Source organism: Camelus dromedarius, chromosome 24 (assembly GCF_036321535.1).
Source record: "Camelus dromedarius isolate mCamDro1 chromosome 24, mCamDro1.pat, whole genome shotgun sequence".
Lineage (NCBI taxonomy): Eukaryota > Metazoa > Chordata > Mammalia > Artiodactyla > Camelidae > Camelus > Camelus dromedarius.
The window spans coordinates 28,176,511-28,198,298 of record NC_087459.1 but is presented as its reverse complement, the minus strand read 5'-3'; the positions used below and the strand labels follow the sequence as shown (position 1 = coordinate 28,198,298).

Genomic DNA, 21,788 nt, shown 5'->3' with positions numbered 1-21,788 from the left:
AAGTCATGCGGGGAGGCGGGTACTGTGGCCCAGGTTCCACAGGGAGGTGGTGATGCGGCTGCCGTGGGCCCTGGGCTCCTGGCTCAGCCCACACGGCCTGAGATCCCGGATGTGAAGCCGCGCTCATCCTTCTCACCTTCACACACCTGTTGGGGGGGGGTGGCGGGGGGAGAGAAAAGGAAGAGAATGAGGGAATGGATGGGGGCCCTAAACTTTCTCTTACAGGGCCAGGCACTAAATATTTAGGCCTTGCCGAGCAAGAGGCAAAAATCAGGGTATTATGTCGGTATTTACCTATTCATTTAAAACGCAACTATTTAAAAGTGTAAAATAACATTCCCAGCTCAAGGGCCATAGAGAAAACCTGGCTGGGCAGCCGGCTGGCTGTGGGAGGCCCGCTGGCCAGCAGAGCTTCCCACGCCTGGGGTGCATGGTCTGCTGCTTGTCACGGGCAGACTCTGCAGGCTGGGTCCCCCTCACGCCCCTCCTCTGCCTCCTGCAGAGGCTTCCAACCTGAAGGCATAGGCAGTCAGTTTTCCTGTGTCACGAGGAACTTGGCCTTTGGTAGAGTCAGAAAGGACCCACAGAAAACTCCAGTGAACGTGTCAGAATATCTCCTTGCACTGCTCCTTCCTGACAGCTTTGTCTGCACCTCCAGAGCCTGACTGCTTCTCCTGGTGCTTGGCCCCAGGCCCGCCATCCTGTACTGCTTGCATGTTTCTTCTAAAAAGAGGAGCTCTCTTGACCGTTCGCAGGCGCCCGCCTGCGCCAGCCTTCCGGGTGCTTTGCTCTCCTCTGAGCTCAGTGCCGCCCATCCTGAGGCTCAGAGAAGCGGGGTCTGACCAGGCCCAGCCCCACAGCGCTGCCTTCACCCGTGGAGCCGCCTTTGCATCCAACCAGGGATCATTTAAGGCCGGAGTCCGGATTTACTGGCCACTTTCCTCCTGAGCAGCTTTCCCGCCTGCCTGGTTCCCAGAACTGTGACCTACCCATTCGGGGTCCATGTCCTCTCCACTCCATCCACCCTGGGGCCTGGCCCCCCTCCTGGCTGAGGTGGGGTCTCTCAGGGAGACAGTCACCAGCACAGCCTGTGGGAAGCAGAGCAGAGATCATTCTGCCTTCTACAAAGATCCTGATCCTCCTGTAATCCGCTTCTGGAGGTGCAGGTGGTGCTGCTTCTTTTAGATCCTTTCCCTGAGAGAAAGAGCAGTTCCAGAGGGTCCCAGAGAGAAAGGTAGTGAGGAATGGGCAGGAATGAGGGTGAGTGTGCGAGTGTAGCCAGAGCAATCTTTTTTTTTTTTTTTTTTTTTCTGCAGAGTGGGTAGGGGATGGAAGATTAGCTCAGAAAGATAGGGCCAAGGAGTTTAAGTCTGGTTATTAGTCACAGACATAGGGAAGCAGTAAGGTTCCTGCAACCTAAGTTCCATTTCAGAGGCTCTCCTTTTAACCCGGGGGATGGAGAAAACGAAAGATGGGCAGGAGGTGACTGGCACACAGGGCCGTCGCTGTTAGTGTAGACCGGCCTTAGAGGCTGCACGTGGTAACCTGTTGTTTAACGACCAGGCCAGTTGTCTCATTGCTGTTTAAGCAGGAAACCTTATTAGAATCTCTTGATTGCTAAACACATGACACTCTTCCTTTAAAGGAGAGCCCTGGAATGCTGGCACCTGTTAGATTCCAGGTAGAAAGGATTCTATTTTTTCAGGGAAGGTAACGTACAAAGTAAATGAGTTTGGCCCTTGATCTTCAGAAGCTGATTTAATCTAAAACAAGATGCGTGTGGCAGAGGTGGGATAAAGCCATTCCATACATCAGATTCAGCACCACTGCAGCGACCATGGCCAGAAACCGCTGGCTGCTGGGGGCATGGGGGCGCCGGGAAGCTGGGCAGATGGGGCTGCAGGAGAGCCTTCGCTTTTCCAGGTTTTCCACCAGGAAATGTATTTCTTTTGGACTTTGTTGTCCTCCTCCTCATCACAGTGACTCTCCGGGAACCACCCTCTCGCTACCTCTGCTCCCGACCTTCCAGAGGAATAGACTCTGTCTACAGGCCTCTGGCTCCCTCAGTCTGAGCTGTGTTAAGTCATGTCAGTCTTAACCTCTGACTTTTGACCCCGCTGCTCTCTCTCTGGGGTGATGCCTTCACCAGTGCCTTCGGCTTTCTCATTGGCCTCCTGCTGTTGTCCCTTTCAGTGTCCGTGTCCTGTTTCCCTCTCCCGGTCGGTGGACTTCCCCCGAGAGCTCTGGCCTCGGGCCTGCCCTCAGCTCCCAGGGCCTCCTTTCCTCAGATTCTGTTTTCCTACCGGGTAGGCCTGCTGGCTCCCAGGATTTCCAGAAGCAGGTTTCTCGTGGTCCCTCGCCACCTCCCTCACCCAGCCCTGGAGAACAGCGCGTTCTCCCTCTTTCACCGCCACCCCCGTTCTGGTTTTACCACCTTTGCCTAGGATTTCTTTCCCAATCACTGTCCTCACCTCCAGGCCTGCCTCTTCTGGCTCGTCTTGTAAACGGCTTTCGGGCCAGCCTTCCCGGAGTGTGCCCTACTCTGATCCCTGCACCCTTGGCCATGGCCTTCTCGCCTCTTAGGCTGCATCTGGGTCCCCGAGTGGCTCGCTGGCCTGGTCACCTTTGGCTCGCCTCTTTCTCCCCTTTGCTCATTTGCCTCTTTCTGGGACGCCTCACTCCCAGCTCACCTCTGTGTCCAAGCCTCATCTGGCTCATATGCCCCCTACCTCTCGCCTCCTTCTGTGACTCAGCGAGAAGGCCTCTCCCTTGGGCATCTGTCGCATGTTACCTGTGCCCTTCTTCTGTCCCACCCTGTGTCATTACTTGCACGCATGGCTTTCTTCCCCTGTGCGAGCTTTGAGGTGGAGGCAGGCCCCACTCGCAGCTCTGTTCCCCATGGTTGGAGTGGCTGCACTCTGTCCCCATCCGGGGGCCCCTGAACGCCGGTTCTCACCATCCTGTGCCTGCCTGGGGGCGAGGCCCCTGGCCTTCCCCTGAGTCAGACAAGGAATGCAGAGGACCTTCACATTTAGCAAACAGCCAGTTGCACATTTAGAGGGAACAACATACTTTTGCACAAGGAGAGACGAAGGTCTGGTTATGTGAACTCCTGGCTCTGCACAGACAGGCCTTAATCGGAATTTTGTTTCCTGGCAGGCACAGGGTCACATGCAGTATATCAGAAACATTGGCTTCTTGATCACTCACCGCAGGTGGGGCTCGCCAGAAGCCGGGTTCCACATAGCCAGGGAGAGGACGCCGGCGCGGGAACCCCTGGGCCCGCTTGCTCCGGCAGCTCCGAGTGAGGACCCCGAGTGGCGGCGCACACAGGCTGTGCCTTCCACCTGTGGCAGCTTCAGATGAAATACAGCTCAGGAGACAACAGGGCGCAGCAGCCTTGGCGCCAGCCGGCCCCCAAGTCTGTATTATAGCCAAATGGCCTCAGGTGAAACGCAGCCTCTCCAAGCCCCAGATTTCTTATTTACACACTGAGGATAATCCCACGCACCTGAAGGGCTGTTCCGATGCAGACAGGAGATAGCATCGTACGGGGCCTGCCACGGTGCCGGCCACGGGAACGGTGCCCTGAGAACGCCTCGGGGAATGTGGCCAGGTGTCACCCATCACCCTAAAGTCCCGGCTTCTGAAAGGCTGTGCGGGGGCAGCGGGGCTGCTCAGCTCAGACCAGGGAGCCCTGCATGTTTCCATAAGTGAAATGACTCAAGTGAGTCAGGGCCCTGGGCCAGGCCTTGACCTCTGCCCTCTGCCCTCTGCCCTCTGCCCTTTGCCCCTTCTCGCTTACCACTGGATCTTTCTGCTGTCCCAGTCCAGGGTGGGGGACAGTTTGGCTGGCCTTTTTAAACTTCTTTATTCCTAGTATGTGTTTCTCTAAGTTTAAAACTTTCTCAGTTGGGTAAAAGCTTTAGAATTACTAAGATTCCTTTTGTATTGCATAATGTTCTTGCCATTTAGAAGATTAGCAGGCATAATTTCAGTGAGCCTTCGTGAATGGCATGCCTCGCTTAGCTTAATCTCTCTTTGGTACATGTTAAAACATAGAAAGAGAGCATCTCCAGCACACACGGGGAGGTTGAAAACGAAGGATCACTCTGATCCAAAGGCTCGTTGGACTCTTAAAAAAGAATAAATGTGGTGAGTGGCCTCCCCTGCCGTCGGTGCCGATTCCCTGATGTAGAAATACCAGGTGCCCGTGGGCCAGGCGTGGGAGGTCATGCCATGTCATCTGGGGGAGGAGGGCGAGGCACTGAGTTCGAGGTAACACTGGAGGACTCCAGCCTCCCCTGGCTACAGACGAGCAGGCAGAGATCACCTTTGGAAATTTCTCTTCGGGAGAGCCCTCTCTGCCAAGACCCACATAAGACACCATGAACCGTGACTGGCAGCCTGAGGGACGGAGTAGGGAAGAGCTGGAGAGGGCAGGGGTTCGTGAGAGCACGCTGGCCACCCCGCAGTCGGCAGCGTAAATTGCAAGCTCTTGACTAAGTGCCTGGGAAGAAATGACAGCCTTGCTCTCAATCAGGTTAGGTGACCTGAGTGCCCACCTGGAACAGGGTACGCTTTGTAGGCCACATGGGTAAAAGACACAGAGGTTCAGGGACTCTGAACGTTGCACGTGTAGATGGGGACAAGGTCCTGGTTGTCATCGTCACATCACGGTAATGGCCACATTCAGACTTACTGTGTTCATTTACTCAGAAATGTTTCCTGGATGCCTACTGTGTATCAGACGTTGTTCTCATAAGGCTAGGGACATCCTTCCTACCTAACGGGAGGAGGAAACTGAGGTTCAGAAAGGTGAAAGTTTAGTAAACAGCCTAATTCACCTAGCTATTGAATGGCAGAGCTGAGATTCCAGCCCAGGTCAAGTTGAATTTTTCTGGAAGGATGACTTTGCAGACGTGCTTCCCTAAGAAAGGAAGATAAGCAGAGTGACTGAACCATGCACAGCATTTTTGAAATCAAATCTGTATTCAGGTTATAGGGTATTGGGTGTCTGTTATTTACAAGGCCATGCCCAGGGGAGCTTGTAGTCTGGAAAAGTAAAGGCACAGATAGAGACGGAGTAGTCAGCTTGTTGGCGTGTGTGTATGTGTGTGTGTGTGTGTGTGTGTCTGTCTGTCTGTCTGTCTGTCTGTATATCTACATGCATATCTGCAGGAAAAGTGTCCAAAAGAGGCCCCAGTGGGAGAGGGGACGGTATAGCTCAGTGGTAGATCACGTGCTTAGCATGCATGAGGTCCTGGGTTCAATCCCCAGTACCTCCACTAAAAAAGAAAAAAAGAACAAAAAAGAGGCCCCAGTGAAGCACTGATGGAGCTCTGGGTGGTCGTGTGTGTGGACACCAGTGACTTGCTAACCTGAGAACCATTCCAGAAGATGCCAGTCAGCCACTGTCAGCTTACACTGCTTGACCCAAAGCATGTATTATATTTTAATTTATTAAACTTTGTTTCTATAATCTCTCCAAAGGATGTTTTGTCTAGAAGAAACCCTCTCTGGACATACCATTTTATACGATATCCATGGTGCCATCCGTTCTCATAGCGTTCCTATCACGTCGGGGGAATTGGGGAAGGGCCTCGTGTTGTGAAGAGTCATAAGAGTTGCCTCAGAGCGCTGCAGGCCCGGGCGCGACGCGCTGGGGACGTTCAGAGGAAGTCATGCGATCTTGTGATCCCCTGTCCGGCAGAAACCGCTCATTCCCCTGAACTCTTTCACCAAGACCACCAGAAAGAAATGCCTTTCTGGAACGGCCTGGCGCTCTCTGAGGGTGGCGGTGGTACTGGGAGTCAGGGATGACCTGCCGGTTCCTGTTAACCCTGTCTGGGAGAGAACTGCCCGGGAGAGCTGGCACCTGATGGGGGCAGGAGACTGAATTATGCCCCCCTGTTCGAGGGGGGAGTTTTTCTTATTTCGTCTAGACCCTTGAATTTGAAATACATATTTTGTTAGAGGTAATTTTGGACTCCAAAGTAGGACCCTTCTAAGGCGTGTTCCAAAATAATTCACCACATTAAGTCTTAAGCATGGGTTACCATCTTGTTGGTTTTGCACTGTTTATACACATGGACCTTCCAGGGGTTCTCCAAGTATATGAACATTCCCCACAGACACCTTCTGTTTACACGGCATCTCCAGGAGCCACCGACGGGATGGAGTTACACATCTCAGGCTCCTGCGCACGTCTGCGGATGAATCATTCCCGCCTCAGGTTGAGCGTCTGAATGTTTGAACCCCATGGTCTACAGCCAGTTTTCTTCACTTATCTTTTGTGGGTCTTTAGCATCTTTGAAAGTTGTCTGAAGACTTTGCCCTTGCCACAAAGGGGAGCGGGAAGAGAGCAGAAGAGGGACTGATGACTGTAGTTCGCCCCGCAGTCTCTCTGGTCGGGCTCCCTTTAGCTGCGACCTGGGGTCAGGAAGAGGCCTGTTCTCCGCTGCCTCCAGCTTCATGCAGGCCCCCCTGCCTGGAGGACCACTGGCCCGTGGGCGACTGCAGTAGCTTCACCCTTCCCCTCCCAGAGCCCGCCCTCGCCCGCACCTGCACCGTTTCCTCTGTCCTCACCTCCGTGTTGTCACTCACAGCCGCACTAGACCCACCTACCACCCCACCCCCAGGCAGAGCCATCCCTCTGTGAAACCTGGCGCTCTCTGTCCCCACCTCCCCGTGTGTCCCCTCCCACGCTGTCCTCGGGGTGGGCAGGCCTGGGGCTTGAATCTTTGCGTCTCTGTAAGCCTGACTCTCAGTACACATTTAGTGAGTGAGTGAGTGAGTGAGTGAATGAATGAATGAATGAAGTAAGCATTCCCCCAGAGAATTCTTAAACTGTCTCAGCCAGTCATGGACTTTCTCCACAGCCAGCTTTTAGAAGCTTGAAAATATTTTTTGATATTTATCTCTTTAAGGAACATGTCCCAAAAGAAACCACAAAAAACCTCAGCGCCAACCCCTGTTTCTTAACTGATCCCTGATCGTGTGATAAGAAGCCCAGTTCCCTGGGGGGAGAAAACACATTCGCGTTAAATTCTTGTGGAAATCCTTATAGCCCCGTGTGTTCAGCTGAGATGTAGCAAGAACGTAAATAGCTAGGTACTTTGACCTACCTCAGATATTTACCGACGTAAAGCATTCTGTCCTCATACCTAAAAAAAAACAAGCCCAGCCCGGGGTTATGATGTGAGTGTCAGTACCACCTTGGCGGCACCGGCTTGTGCGGCTGAGCTGTAGATCAGGAGAAGTTTTTCAGAACAATAATAAGGTAAGAAAAATGCCAAAGCTCGACTTGCAATGATGGGAAATAAGGAGATGTATATTTGCCATATATGGCAGTAAAAGAAGTCGGTGCAGATGCTCCCGGCATTTACGAACTTCTCCATGATTCATCAGTGGGACCGGCAGCTCCAGCCAAGAGATATAGAATCCGCTCAACTGTATCTCTTCCCTGAACTGTCCCACTACAAAGAAGCCATGCCCTCTCTATACATTCAAAAGAAAATTCCAGGACTGCGTAAAAGTTAGCATGTGGTAACGGGCCTGAGAAAGAGTGCTAGAGGAATTCTAGAGGTATTTTAAAGCCATCTGTTGACCAAAACAGAGTCATCCTCCAAGCGATAGCAATTTTCTGTAGACCCAGGTTCGCACATCGACTGGGAACTCACTCCCGTGCCAGAAATGGAGGGGTCTGTGCTTTTTCAGCCGAGCGACACACGTGCTCAGTCCTCTTACTGGCATTTGTTAGTTGTGGAGGTAGAAGTCATTCGTGGCTCCATTTCAAGGGATTAAAAATGAGGACCAAGGAGGTCTTCACGTCCTTCAAGCTCAGTGGTTCCTGAGCTGTGCCTGGTTCCTGCCGTCCAGGCTCACAGCACTGATCTTGGCAGCAGCCCTGGACAAGACTGGTCTACCTAGAGCTGGCAGTGGGTTGCTGCTACACCTGCCTGTAGAAGCTACATCATGGCAACCCAAAGAGCAAGGGTGAGGGGTGCTGGGTCTCCCTTCACTCCCACAGTCCAGCCATCCTTTCCCACCCAAGGATATCGCATGAACTGTGCTAATTTTGAAATGATATGCATGCTTAGGAACTGCAGAGTTAGGTGAACAAATCAGTAGCAAGAAGATGTCTTTGTGGACATGGTCCTTGAGCTGGACAGACTAACCAGAGGGGAGTCAGTGAACAAAATAATCTTTGGTCCTTGTGGCCACGGCATAATCAGAGTGATGGGTAACTCACCTTTTCTCCCCACCCTTGCTGGGCCTCATAAACTTCATCCCTGACCTCTGCGGTCCCTGAGGGCCTGCTGGATAAGCTTGGCTGAAACTAAGGAGGTGAGTCCTTGGTGCACTCGAATGGACTTCCTTGGGTGAAGTTGGGTCCCCTCCCCAGAGCGCACTAGTCTGCCATCCAGGATGCCGGAGTGGACAGAGGCCAGGGAGCCCCTCTTTGCTCTGGAAGCTTTTGTTTCTCCTTTATTGCTAGGTTGGCATAATCCCTTGGGAAGCTTCTGCACATCTTTAAGCAGGAAGTCTGATTACAAAGGTTTCAGTTCCCTAGTTGCCATGGAGTCACGTGTTCCTTAGGCTGGGTTTTCAGCCATATGATATAAATTATTTCCATTTAGAAATTAAGAAATTATGGTCTACATTTCCTACGCCCATGTCTCTGTAGTATTTTCCCACAAAGGAAATGCTTGTAAGAATTCTACGATCCCTGTTTGGATCCCATGTCTGTGGGCCCCTGTGGTTGCCTGGAGTTCACCAGGACCCTGCAGATAAAGGCTCCTGCCTCTTTTCCCATTCATGCATTTGAGTGAGTGTCTGAGAAAACATTACAAGGTGCTTGGCAGCTGCAAGTAGATTTTCCCATCATTTATTATTAATTATTCCTCTGAGCAGCTCTGTGAAGCAAGTAAATATTAATAAACAATATGTACTGATTATTAAGCCAAGACAAAGGTACGTCTTTTCCATGCTGCTTAATTTTAGATAAGCTGGTTGCACACAACTGATGGCATAAACTTGAAGCAAGGGCTTCGGGTGGGAAAACAAAGAAAACTGAGACCATGACTGGGAAGGGATAGGTCTGAGATCTGATTTTAAGTCTTCTCTATCCCCTTGGCGAAATCTGTCCTTGTTTTATGATTTGCCTGCTGAGGTTGGGATCTGCTTGCAGGCTGTCCCTGCCCCTCTGGTGCTGGTTTGAGATGATGTTTTAAGTCTCCCCAGTATTGTCTGAGGTCGGAGCCTTCATCCTCTGATTACAGTCAGAATGAATGGTCATTATAGAAATTTGCATGTAGCATAAAGAAGATGGTAGTAAATCACCTGTAATCCTAGGCGTAAATGTTAGCGTGCTGCTTTAGATCTTTCACATCTTTTTTTGGTTCATCAATATTACATACTTTAAAACAATGAAGATTATGCTGTGCCTACTGCTTGTAGCATGGTCTTCCCCCAACCTCAGTATTTTATATAAATGAAAAAAATGTGAAACATAGGCTGAACCAGTAGGTTGCTTGCTAATATTTATACTTTTATAAGATAATTATCTTTTGGAGAAATATGTCTAGTTTAGCTATGCGTTAGCAGGCGCGGCATTTCTTTTCCTCGTGGGCTGTGCACAAGCTGAAATAATGCCGGGTATTTGGCCACGTGGACAACACTGCATCTGGGGACTCTGTCCTTGGAGGGCTCCAGGGAGGTCACCCCATTGCTCTGTAACCTGAAGCTCATCTCACTTTTTTAAACTATCACTCGATACCTATACTTAATTTTCAAAAGAACGTTTTTGAGGTTAGAAGGATACAATTTCTTCAAAGCCAAAGAAATGAGAAATAAGCCATAACCCCTTGTGCCTGCCGTGTGACACTGGCATGTTTCTCACCGGCCTTTTCCAAACATACCCACATGTGCGTTTCTTCATTTTTTTCAACGTGGGGGTCATATTGTAAACCCATTTTGTAGTTTGTGGCTTCTTTTCCCCCCTTTCTTTCTTTCTCCCCCATTTAACCTCTGATCATCCTCCAGATCTGGGCTCAGACGCCCCTTCCTCCATCCTGCAGGAAGTCCCTGCTGCCCCGGCTAGGTCTGCTTCATAAACACACCCCCGAGCGCCACGAGCCTCCTCTGCACGGCGCTGACCTTGGGGAGGGTGTGCCTGTGGGTGGTGAGTGACTGGCGTCTCTCCCTCTGCTAGACAACTGCCCCATGAGGCGCAGGGACCCATTGGTTTTGCTCATAACTGAAGGAGCACCTGTGGCAACGCCTGGGGGGACCCTATAATAGCTGCCCAGCATATATTTGCTCAGCAGACGGCAGTCGTGTGCATTATTCCGTGGTATTACCTTCTCTTGAAACATAATGTACCTGACTACCTAATGTGCCCCAGTATTGCTTTACTAAAGTTTATTTAATAAGTAACCCCCTGCTGTTGGCATCTACATTATTTGAGTTTTCTCCTTTCTCAACATATGCTAAGCATTCTTGTGCATAGATCTCTGCCCGCATCTCCGATCTTCCTGATGGAGAAACTCCTAGAAGGAGTAATTCTAATCTTCATTCTAATCCAAAATAGCCCATTTGTCTCAGAGTCAGCAGGGCCGAAGATCTGAAATAAATTACACGGTTGGGGGTGGGCAGCGACATAGGAGTCACACTTCCTGGTTCCTTAAGGCACCTCGGGGCACATCCAGTCTAGCCCACAAGTCCCCTTTGCGGCAGTTCCGGTGAGGTGTCAGCTCGGTGATGAATCTGGGGAGAGCGTCTGTCGTTCACTCCCTCCATCCAGAAGGATTCAGGAGTGTCTCCTGGGTCTGGCACCATCAGTGGCCCCAGGAATGTTGTTGGGGGTGTGCACGGCCCCTCAACAGTCTACTGGGCATCTGTCTAGACTTGGTCCATCACTCACACTAGGCTATAAGCCCCAGGAGGGCAGGGATCGCCACCAGCTGATTCACTGGAGTAAATGCTCAAATGGTTTTATAATAAAGTATGTGTATATTATGTGGTTCTCCTCTTTAACAAACTCAAAAGCTATTGATGTGTCGTAAACAAATCACAGCAGTATTCTCAAAGTTCTGAAATAAAACTAAAGGTTTAGACATGAGCAGTTAGCAAATAACCTGGAAGAATATTTTGAAGTCCAACCTAAAGGCAGAATCAGACGTAATTAGAGAATTGGAGGAACCTGAGGTGGCCTCCTCCCCGGCCCCACCACTGAACCCCTGGCCACCGAGAGGCCTACAGGAAGTCCCTGTGCCACCGGGAGGGTGATGCCAGCCAGACCGTGGGAGCCAGATGCCACGAGATGCCAGGGAGGGCTCCGGTGCCCAGAGGCGGCTGGCTGTCCTGGCTGCTTCATGGGACACCAGCAGGTCATCAGTGGACTGACAGCGTTGACCTCCGGACAATGAGCAGTTCTCCGATTCCAGACCACAACCTTATAGCTGCCATTTCTCAAACATTTGGGTCTCTTACTGTTGAGGACTCCAGAGAGCTTTTGGGTCCGTGTGCGTGTCTATCAGTAGTGACTGTGTTAGAGATTAAAACTGAGATGTGTTGAAAGCACAAGGATCCACCAGCACACGTGCCACTGACAGCATCACACGTCACTCTGCGCCCGGAGAGCTCCGCTGGTCATTTATGTGAGAACAAGGATAGAGAAGGAAAACAACAAAAACAGTTTTGACCTCACGGACCCCTGGCAGGGTCCGAGGGTGCCAGGCACCTCAGACCCCGCTCTCAGGCTCTCCCGTACCACCAGGCTACTGCCACATGCTGCCTGTTCTTCCTTCAAACCGGGGCCTCCGTGCATCTCAAAACCATGTCCTGGGCACCGTCCTCAGCCTTCATCACCTTGGGGCCAAGTTCAGGCATTCCCGGTCTGATACACCTGCCACTTTTCATCATCAGACGAATCTCCCCGCAGAAGACCACCACTTGTGTCTCCGAGGAGCTCAGGGGTCCTCCCTCTGCCCAGCGCCTTAGGTCTCTGTCCTCTGCCTGTGGGTGCCCCCCCAGCCCTCACTGCTCACCACCAGGAACCCTCTGCTCCAGCCCTGCCCGGGCTCCTCAAAGCCAGGCCTTCCCATCATACAGTTTTATTAGACACAGTGCTGAAGGCACATCCATCAGTATTAGAGACATTCTGCCAACATACAGAACATGTTTCAAATGGAGCAAAGAAATTTAAATGGGAAGAAATTATAGCATGAGTGAGTTTATCCCTTTCAAGATAATCTTATTTAATAACCAAAAAAACTCACAAAGATGGGCATTTTATCCAGCCACAAAGGCAGCATGGCAGGTTATATATTGTGGTAATTACATGTTTGGGGTTTCATTCCTTCTTTAAACTAGATTTCTATTATTTCAGAAAATCAACCATTGTAGAAAAGGCCTATTCATTTATTTCATTGCTGGGTGGCCCATACACGGGAAAAATAGGTCAAGAACAGTAATCTAAATTGACTGCTGATAAATAATTAAAGCTAATGGAATTTTCTCAAATCTGCAAACTAAAATCTTTGAGAAATTGCCAGGACATAGTGCCTGCTGTTGTATAGAAAGATATTTTTTATTTAACACTTCAGTTTAAATGGCATTTAAAATTACTCTTTTCTATCACAAAGCCTGGAAGGAATCTGGGTTCATCTATAAAAGTAACCAAAAGTCCGGGGCTCCACTGACAGCCGCGTGATGCATCTTCAGATGATGAGATGGGAAGCGAAGGCTTCAGGATCCCGGAGCAAAGGGAAACTTCACTTTTTACTGATCTGCATTTTAAGTTGAGTTCTACAATCTGTGCATCATACAATATATATTGTCTTGCTTTAAAAACTCTGTACCTGGCCTGTGCATGTGTATACCTGATAAAGGGAGAATTCCGGCTATCTCAGGTGACAGACACCTAGGGACATGAGACCAAGAACAATGTCTCTTTCACGGATAACTATGATTCTCTTACTGGTGCCATCAGGACCTTATGAAAATACTCTTGACAGACATGCAGAGAGGTTATTTTTGGAAGGGGTGGCTTACCAATAAGCAAGCAGATTGTGATAGTACAGTCAATAAGGCTGGCCTTAGACATGGTGCCCCATGTCGGTTTTGCTTTATTCGTGAGGATGATTCGGCCACCATCAGGATACTTTAGAATCCCGAGGACATCAGAATAAAGAGTCAGTAGCTAGATGCTTTTGAACAATGAGTGTTTTGGCTTTAAGTTGTAGAAAGGCGGACATTTTCTTGTTTCAGTTGGATAAAATGTCTTGGTTGAAAAAAAAATCACCAATTTGCTATTACTTTTTAGCAAAGTTGCAGCTGTTAAACTCAAGTACTTTCTAACTTTTTAATTTTTTTCTTTTTTTCCTATTTTTAATTGAAGTATAGTTGATTCACAATGTATTATTTTCTGGTGTACAGCATAGTGATTCAGTTATACATATAAATATATTCATACTCTCTTCGTTACAGGTTACTACAAGCCACTGAATATAGTTCCCTGTGCTATACAGTAGGACCTTATTATTTATCTATTCTGTACGTACTAGTTTCTACCTGCCAATCCCAAACTCCCAAGTTATCCATCTTTTCTCAATTCCCCATTATTTGGGTTTAAGTTTTTTTTTCTAATTTTTTATTTAATAAAGGTATGAGGATTGAACCCAGGACCTCATGCATGCTAAGCACTCACTCCACCACTGAGCTATTTCCCTCCTGCCATCTAATGTTGTATTTACTATGTTTTCCTATATTTATAAATGATGGACTCCATTTCTGAAATTCAACTGTTTTGCATTTTTCTTTAAGAAAACACTCTATATAGAAATTTCTTTATTTAAAAAGAAATTATTCCATTCAAATTGCCCCTAGCTGGCCTCTGTGGAATCTGTGTATCTAGAATCTGAGTATTTGTGTTTTGTATTTTTAAAGATTTTCAGAACCGTTCGTTCCCGGGTAGCCCGCGTGGCTGGAAGGGTCCTGTTCCTTTCTTTTCTAGAACTTTGTTCCAGCATGACTGGGGGCGCTTTTTAGGTAGCTCTTTGCACAACTCGAACCACGGGAGTAGATGGCATTAGAGACACTGATGGGAACTTAGAGCAACATCTCTGTCCAGAAGACAGTAGGGACATGAGACCCTGGAGGGAGGACCCGGGCAGGAGGGCTCTGCCAAATGTGTCACTCAAGAACAGTGAGAGTGGCGTGTGGTCCAGAGAGAAGACACGGGGTGCAGAAGAACGTGGTGGAGGGAGATGCCAGGGGCTGGCAGGGCTGGAGGGAGAGCTGAGCTGCATCACCAGGCCCCTGGAGAGGAAGGCTCAGCCGCTCACGGACCCCGGCCGGCCCGGCATACGGGGAACTGCTGCTTTGATCTACTCAAGAAAACACATTATTAAACAAGTCAGTGAAAGTGCAGTCACCTCAAATCTGAGCTTTTTTTTCCTAAGTGAATTATTCACCAACAAACAAGTAATACATCATTTGTGCCCGACTCAGAACAGCTTCCCTCTGAATGTCAGCCTTTGGTGGGTAGCGCCCGTGGCCGGCGTTGACAAGCTTCTGAGTCCACAATGAGGCACAGTCCCAGGAGGGACAGAGTGGTGTGGGGAGGGCCAGCCATGTGGCCAGGACAGCCCAGGTCTCCTACCTTGGGCAGGAGGTTGGACCAGATGACCCTAGAGTTCCAGATTAACTTGATGAAGGTGACAGTTAACTAGTTGCTAAGTTGTGATTTAAGAGAGACAGCCCCTCACACCAGTCTCCTAATTCTGTCGTTACCTGTTCTGTGTGATCAGTCAGCTGAAGGCTTCCTGTGTCTCAGAGTGAACCAGAAGGCTTTGAAAACATTTTAAATTTCAAACATACACAAGTCAGGGTGAAGAACACTGTGCACCCCCGGGTCCCCTCCTCCATCAGTAATAGGCATCCAGCCCTCAACACACTGGTGTCATCCTTTTTCTTGCTCATTACCCCTCCCCATTAAATTATTTTGAAACAAAAATCATATTTCGCCCATAAATATTTTAATATGTATCTCTAAAAGACAAGGGCCCTTTAAAAAAAAAAAAGCTGCACTACCTAAAACATAGGCCACATCATTTAAAAATAAAAACAACTTGGGATCTGTTTTAACTTTAGTTCACTTGGCAGCCATATTTTGTCCATTGTAATACATACACTTTTACACATTTCACCATCTTCAAAATCAGAGCGAGTATTAAAATCAGTGACGTCACAGCTTGATAAGCAGCATTTCTTTTTCTTGGTGTGGCATAGAATAATGGTGACATCATACATTTGATGGTATTAAACTTAGTAAAATCGTCTGTATTATCTAATGATTTTCTTTGCCTAAACACCTAAAACATTTTCAAGACAGAATTTTCTTGCTTCAAAGCCTGAGTAATGAGGATGGATTAGTGACCTCATTTGGAGATATTTTCAGCCCCACGGTGGGTGTGTAGCATGTAACCCCCTCATGCATAACATTTCCGAATGGTTTTAATATATTTTTGTCTGGCTCCTGTCAAGGGTTAAACTCCCCCACCTGAACACAGTGAAGGAAATGCAAGCTGAGACCAGGGGAGAGGGAGAGGCTGAGAGTTACCCTGGGCTTGGGCGATTCTGAAACAGAAGCTGGAGGGATGAAGCCACTTCTGCTGATGCCACAGGGCTGGGTCCCTAACGGTTGCTGCATCCAAATCTGGATTTTAAAATCTTCTGAAAATCATTTTATGACTCAGAAGAACCTCAACAGCCGTGAGGTTCTTTCCTGGGTGGCCCCCAGTTCTGCACCCACGATGTGAGGTCTTATGATGCTGGCCCGACATCATGTGTCAGTGCGGACAGGGCCAGTGTGATGGGTGTTGGGAGTGCCAGGCCCCTGAGAGGGAACAGAGCCTTCCAGAGACCACCCAAGCACTCAAAATGGGCAGAAAGTCAAAGATTCACACCATCTGGCTTCAGAGACTCTCTGTCTTATGTCTCTCACTGGCACCTCACAGGTACCAGCAAGTACTCCATGGCGATTTTGTGATTTTACTTCTGTTTTGCTGATAAATCAGAATGCTTTCTCTAGCAATCGTCATTAGATAGAAAATTCCTCGAAAGCATTTTGCCGTTCAATTTTCTGATCTAAAAAATTAGTTGTGAATCAGTGGTTTGGAGAATAATGAAAATCCTTTTCACACAGAAGCATCTCTCAATAAATGTTGTTTATTATTTGCAACGTACTCAAGGGAAAGGAGGTTGAAATGCACCAGTCGGGCTTTGCCAACAGACATCCGCTATTAATAATCTCAAGGGCATCACTTTCTCCGTGTTAAGATGTTTGCTGCTTTTTTGCTCAATAAATGATACGGGAATGAAGAAAATTTGAAACAGCACTGAAAAACCTGTCACTGAATTAAGTGTTGTAACCCGAAATTTAAGTTTTTTGACCTTGTGTTAATTTCCTAATTATCAGTCAGGCCAGCGTGGTTTTGATTGGCCTGGCCCCCACTTTCTTCAGTTGGCAGTGGCAGAGAAGGTCACGTGGATGCCTGTGATGACTGGGGGCGCCCGTGTCTGCAGTTTTTGGTGCTGTCCCGACGGCAAAGGGCGCTCTGTTCTAAAAGGACAATGAATAATGTCATGTCCTCACTGACCAGTGACTGAGCAGCTCACAGGTCAAAAGTGAGCATCCTTGATTCTGCATCGTTAGTTTGGTACTAAGCCAGTAAGATTTGGAGGTAGCAGAATTGGCTAAGGAATTTCCGAGACTGCCCCAAATAAGAGTGGAATGGGAGATTTTTTTAAGCTGGTGACTCTGAAGTGCCTCCGTTTGTGTCTGTATGGGTGTGAATATTTAAGGCCTTTTTTTTCTCTTCGACTGTCTTCAAATAGACGTGCATGCTTGAGTACAGACGCACACATCCAGCTTTAATAGCTAACGGGTTATTTTAGCAGGTCTGTCGTGAGACGCGAATAAAAGACATGATTTTTAAAATATACTGGCTGGTTAGACGAGAGGCAGCCAGAGACGAGTTAACTTTATGTGCTGTAATCATGGGAGGCGTGGCTCCTCTGCCGTCCTGGAATGCTACAGAAGTACTTCTGTCATCTCTGTCTTCTCGGAGCTGGCGTTCTCGTAAGGCTGGCCTTGTGCCGGGTTGGCGGGGCTGGGGTAGACCTGGGACGAGCCTAGTAAGAGGCACTGTTCTGTGGGCTGAGCACCAGGTCGCCTGGGTCTTGTACCTGCACCCAAGCTCCCCCGCCACTCTCCCTCCGCTCTTCACAGTGGACTCAGATGCCTTGACCCCACCAGCTGTCACATTCTGTAACCCCATCCAATGTCACCATTTCCCCTCTGAGTTTGGGCTCATTTACAAGCCTTTCGAGTGATACATGTGTGCCCCCCACAATGTTGCCATCCTGGTGGTCCCTGTGTTGTCGTCCCTGCGCCCCCACCTGGCCAAGTGATTGATTCCTTCACAAGATCTCGCTGCGACGTGGGCCTTGAAGGCCCCTGGGTTTATATTCCGTCTCTTCCAGCTGTGCGACACCGAATGCATTTCCTTCCCTTTCTGAGCCTCAGGCATCCTTGTCTGTGACATGTGGATATCAGTTCCTTCTGCTGGCAGAGTAACTGTGAAAAGCAGGTGAACGTAGTCTATCCGGAGTCCCTCACTCACTTCGACACTCACCAGACGGTAACTATCGTTAACTTCGCCCACGACCCCCTTCCCCATGGTGCTCCCCAGACCTTGTCTCCCTTCCTCCTCCTCCTCCTCACAATCACGGCAGCCTCCTCCCCAGAACTCCGTCACCCTTAGCCCCTCACAGGTTGGTTTCCACCCCCCGACTCTGCCCATGTGCCCTCAGCGCTCCATGGATGTCCTGTCCAGCAGTGTCCCCCTGGCCTCGTAACTGTAACAGCATCTGATACCAGTGCCTTTTCCCTCTTGAAACTGCCTTCTCTTGACCTCACGTTCCCCTGACTTCCCCTCTACTTCTCTTGACTTTTGTTCTTTCTCTGGCTGTCGAGGGGCTCACCAGCCTTGACCCTCTCCCTGGAGAGCCCTGACTGGTGAATACACTCCTCAGCCCCGAGCTGCCCAACATCATGGCCGCCGGCTGCACATGGCTCCGAGGGGCCCCTTAACAGGCAGCAGGTGCAGACTGAGATGGGGGAGAGACAGCCCAGCTTTCAAAGACTTGATACCAAAAAAGAATGTAAAGTATCTTATTAATAATTTTTATATTGATTATCTGGAAATTATATTTTGGACATATTGGGTTAAATGAAACTGAAATTGATTTCATCTTTTTCTTTTTGCATTTTTAACATAGTAATAGAATGCTTTTAAGTCACACGGGCGGCTGGCACTCTGTGTTGGCAGCGCTGGCCTGGGATGTGGAGCCAGCCCAGCCTCAAGGGCTCACATCCAGGTGGGGCGGTCTCTCTCTTGCCCAGTTCTTAACACGCTTTGAGAGATGGTTTGCTCTTTAATTTATTCTCTCACACACCTGTTCCACGGCCTTTGCGCTACCCCTGTGTCCCAGGCTCCGTTCTAGGCACAGAGGTGACAGAGATGAATGCTCCTGATCTTTCTGCTTACCAGTCTGCGGGCCCCAGAGGGTACCTTGTGCAAAGCCCGGGGCCACCCTGCAGCCCTCCGCACTGTACAGTGTGGGAAGCTGGCCACTGTAGGGCCCCTCTGGGAAAAGGGACCTGGCATGGACTGTAAGCAGCTTCCATAGCCCAGCCTTCTGGAGTGTTAAGGCCCCTCATGCCTACGTTTCCTCAGCAAAATATCACCCAGACCTGCATTGGATGCTGGAGATTTTGGTGGGGAGGGTACTAAAATGTACTCCCTGCCCTCAAGCAGCCTCCAGTCTGGAAGGAAGAGGATGCACTCCCAGCGATGATCACAGCCACCACCCTAAGCTCCGTGTGAGAAGGGATAGGACGCACATCCCGTACGTGACGTTGGGGCCTGGCTGCTTCTGGCTCTGTGATGCCCAATCCAGGCATGTTGGAAGCCTCAGGGGCCCCTCTCCAGAGCCCAAGGGCCATCAGGTGCTACCAGCTGTCAGACAGAGCAAGGCAGGCCCTCAGCCCACCCCAGGGTTTCCAGACCACCTGCAGGTGGACAAGGGGCTCAGCCGTGGCTCCCTGGAAAGCCAAGGGCCATCCCGGGGCCCAGGCCTCCACAGTTCCCACCAGCAGTTGGGAGGGCAGTGTCACGTGGAGGTTCTCGTCCTTGACCTGTTCCCAGCTTATTTGTAAATTAGATTAACATGGGTCCATGGCCTTCCGAGAGGAAGATTCGCCACACCTCTGAGCAGGCGAGGGTGCGCGCGGTCAGCACCTCCGCCCCCCACGCCCGCGGGCAGTGAGGACACGGGAATCCAGTGCCACCTCATTAAAGAATGGCCTTCCTCAGGGTTTGTTTGGGGAAAACAAATGGCAAACTCCATCCTTCATCTTGTGTTTGTGGTTTGTGATTAAAGTATCGCTCAGCGTCATCATCCCATCCTGCCTGTTTGTCCTCCTCTGGGGAGGTAAGGAGACCAGCCCACCCCCACCCCCCAGAGGCCCGAGGGCTCTTTCCACCTTCTCCTCCCCTCCACAGAGAACCCAGGCCATGTCACCTCCTCCCGGGGACACAGTGAGCTCCATGCGTTTAGACCTCCCACTTCGTCGCCTGCGGTGGCCAAGTTTCTCCCAGAGAAATGGCTCATTCCTCGTGATAAAAACTCAGGCTTTCCTGATCCTGCATGGGTGCAACCCATAATCGCTCCTCCATCACTCTCCACCCTTTATAGCCTTTCTCTCCCTTTCCCTTTCGGTGTCATGGCTTATCCCCTATATTTCTGAAAAGTGTGGTGGGCTAAATGAGGCGTTGTATTAGTTTCCTGTTGCTGCTGTAACAAACTAGCAGACCCGGTGGCTTAAAACAACAGCAGTTTGTCATCTGACAGCACTGGAGGGCAGAGTTCAAAATGGGTTTTACTGGACTGATACAGGATGTGGGCAGAGTTGTGTTCCTTTCGAAGCTCCAGAGGAGAGTCATTTCCATGCCTTTTCCAGCCTCTCGGGGTGGAAGCCCTGGGAGCCCTGGCTGGTGCCCCTCTGTCATTCTGCCCTCTGCTTCCATCACACATCCCCTCTGACTCACCCTCCTCCCTGCTCTCATAAGGACCAGTTTGACCACATCAGGCCCACCTGGATAATCCTGGGTAATCCCCCCAACTCCAGATCCCTAACATGATCACAGCTGCGAAGTCCCTTTTACCATGTGACCTAACATAGTCACAGGTTCTGGGGATTAGGACCCAGACTTCTTTGGGGACCGCTACTGTGCCTACAGTATTTTAAGAGACTGGCAAAGAGTTTGTTTATTTTTTTTATCATTGAGCTGGGTGTAAAGACAGAGAAAATGACCCAGTGGAGGAACTAAAGGACTTCTCCAAGGATATGATGGTATCACCTTTAAGAATGCAACCTAACGAAAAATGTATGATTAAAAGGGAAATTACAATACCTCTTGAGCAAATACTTTCACAAGGTTACAGTACAAAGTAATGTGGGTTAGTTATGTTTGGCAAAGCGCTTATGGTACAGCCCTGTCTGACGAGGTCACCTTGCAGTGATGGAGATGTTCCGTATCTTCAGTGTCCGGTGCGGTGGCTGCCGGCCTCATGTGGCTCCTGAGGACTTGAAATGTGGCTCCTGCAACTGAGGAACTGAATTTTTAATTTAATTCAGTTACATCTGAATATAAATGGCTGGTGGCCACTGTATTGGGCCACATGGGCTAGAACAAGGGGTCCTCCCCTGGGGTCTGTAGGTGGGGCTTAGGAAGCCCTCAGTGAAATAATTTGCAGTTTCCTCCCTCAGGAGAGGGTCAGTAGCTTTGCTCAGATTATTGGAAAGTTTTCATGACCCAAAAAGATTATGGGCCCTGGACCAGAGGAAACCATGGAGACCGGTGGGCACAGGATACCTGGGGCTGTCATTCTCCCTAACCCTGCAGCCAGACTGCTGTGGTCACAAGCTGGCTTTCAAGTGTGGAAAGGGGGCCCCCTTGATTTGGGTGCTTGGCTAAAGGAACCCCAAATGCTGTCAGTCAGGTAGTTACCAAAAGATTAGATGCCAAGCGAGCCCGTGTGTACACGCAGCTCCCCTCGAGGACTGAGCAGGCCCAGGGCCGGGGCTGTTTAAAGAGCCACAGAGTTCCAGGGGGGAAAGGCCAGGCTCGTCCCCCATCGCTGTCCTTGTCCCCCACAAAAATCATGCCTGTCTCCCTGCTCAGATGCTGCGTCCTCTGCGGCACTGCTCTTCATCTGAATTCATCCTCCCTCTCATGTTCTCCCAGCACAGGCCTTGTTCTGAAATGATACTTTAGTCTCTGCCCGTGTGTGGTTGATTGGTCCAGCTTTACCAATACTAGTCAGCTTCACTTGGGCGTCTGCATCAGCCTTGGGGCTTAGGAAAAGGTAGATGCGTGGGCCTTTGTCCAAACTTACTGAACCTGATCTGGCACATAAATCATGCCCAGTAACCACCTTCTGTGCCCCGGCTCTCTGTAGAAGAAAAGTTGCCTTATTCAAGTTCTTTCAAAGTATTTGCAGCACTTTCTCAATTACTTCATTTTTTCTATTTTTTAAAAATTGAGATATAATTCACAAAAAGGTTGTGTAAGTGTGAGGTGTGCAGCGTGTTGGTTTGATGCATTCACATGCTGCAGTGCGATTCCTGTAGTTCAGCTAACACCTTTGTC

The 21,788-nt window shown here is 49.6% G+C and overlaps 1 protein-coding gene across 6 annotated transcripts in view; it reads left to right on the top strand.

Annotated features, from left to right (window-relative positions):
- The window catches only part of CUX1 (cut like homeobox 1), a 344,154-nt gene that overhangs the window by 143,001 nt on the left and 179,365 nt on the right, over positions 1–21,788 (top strand). The gene's annotated exons all lie outside the window — the stretch shown is intronic.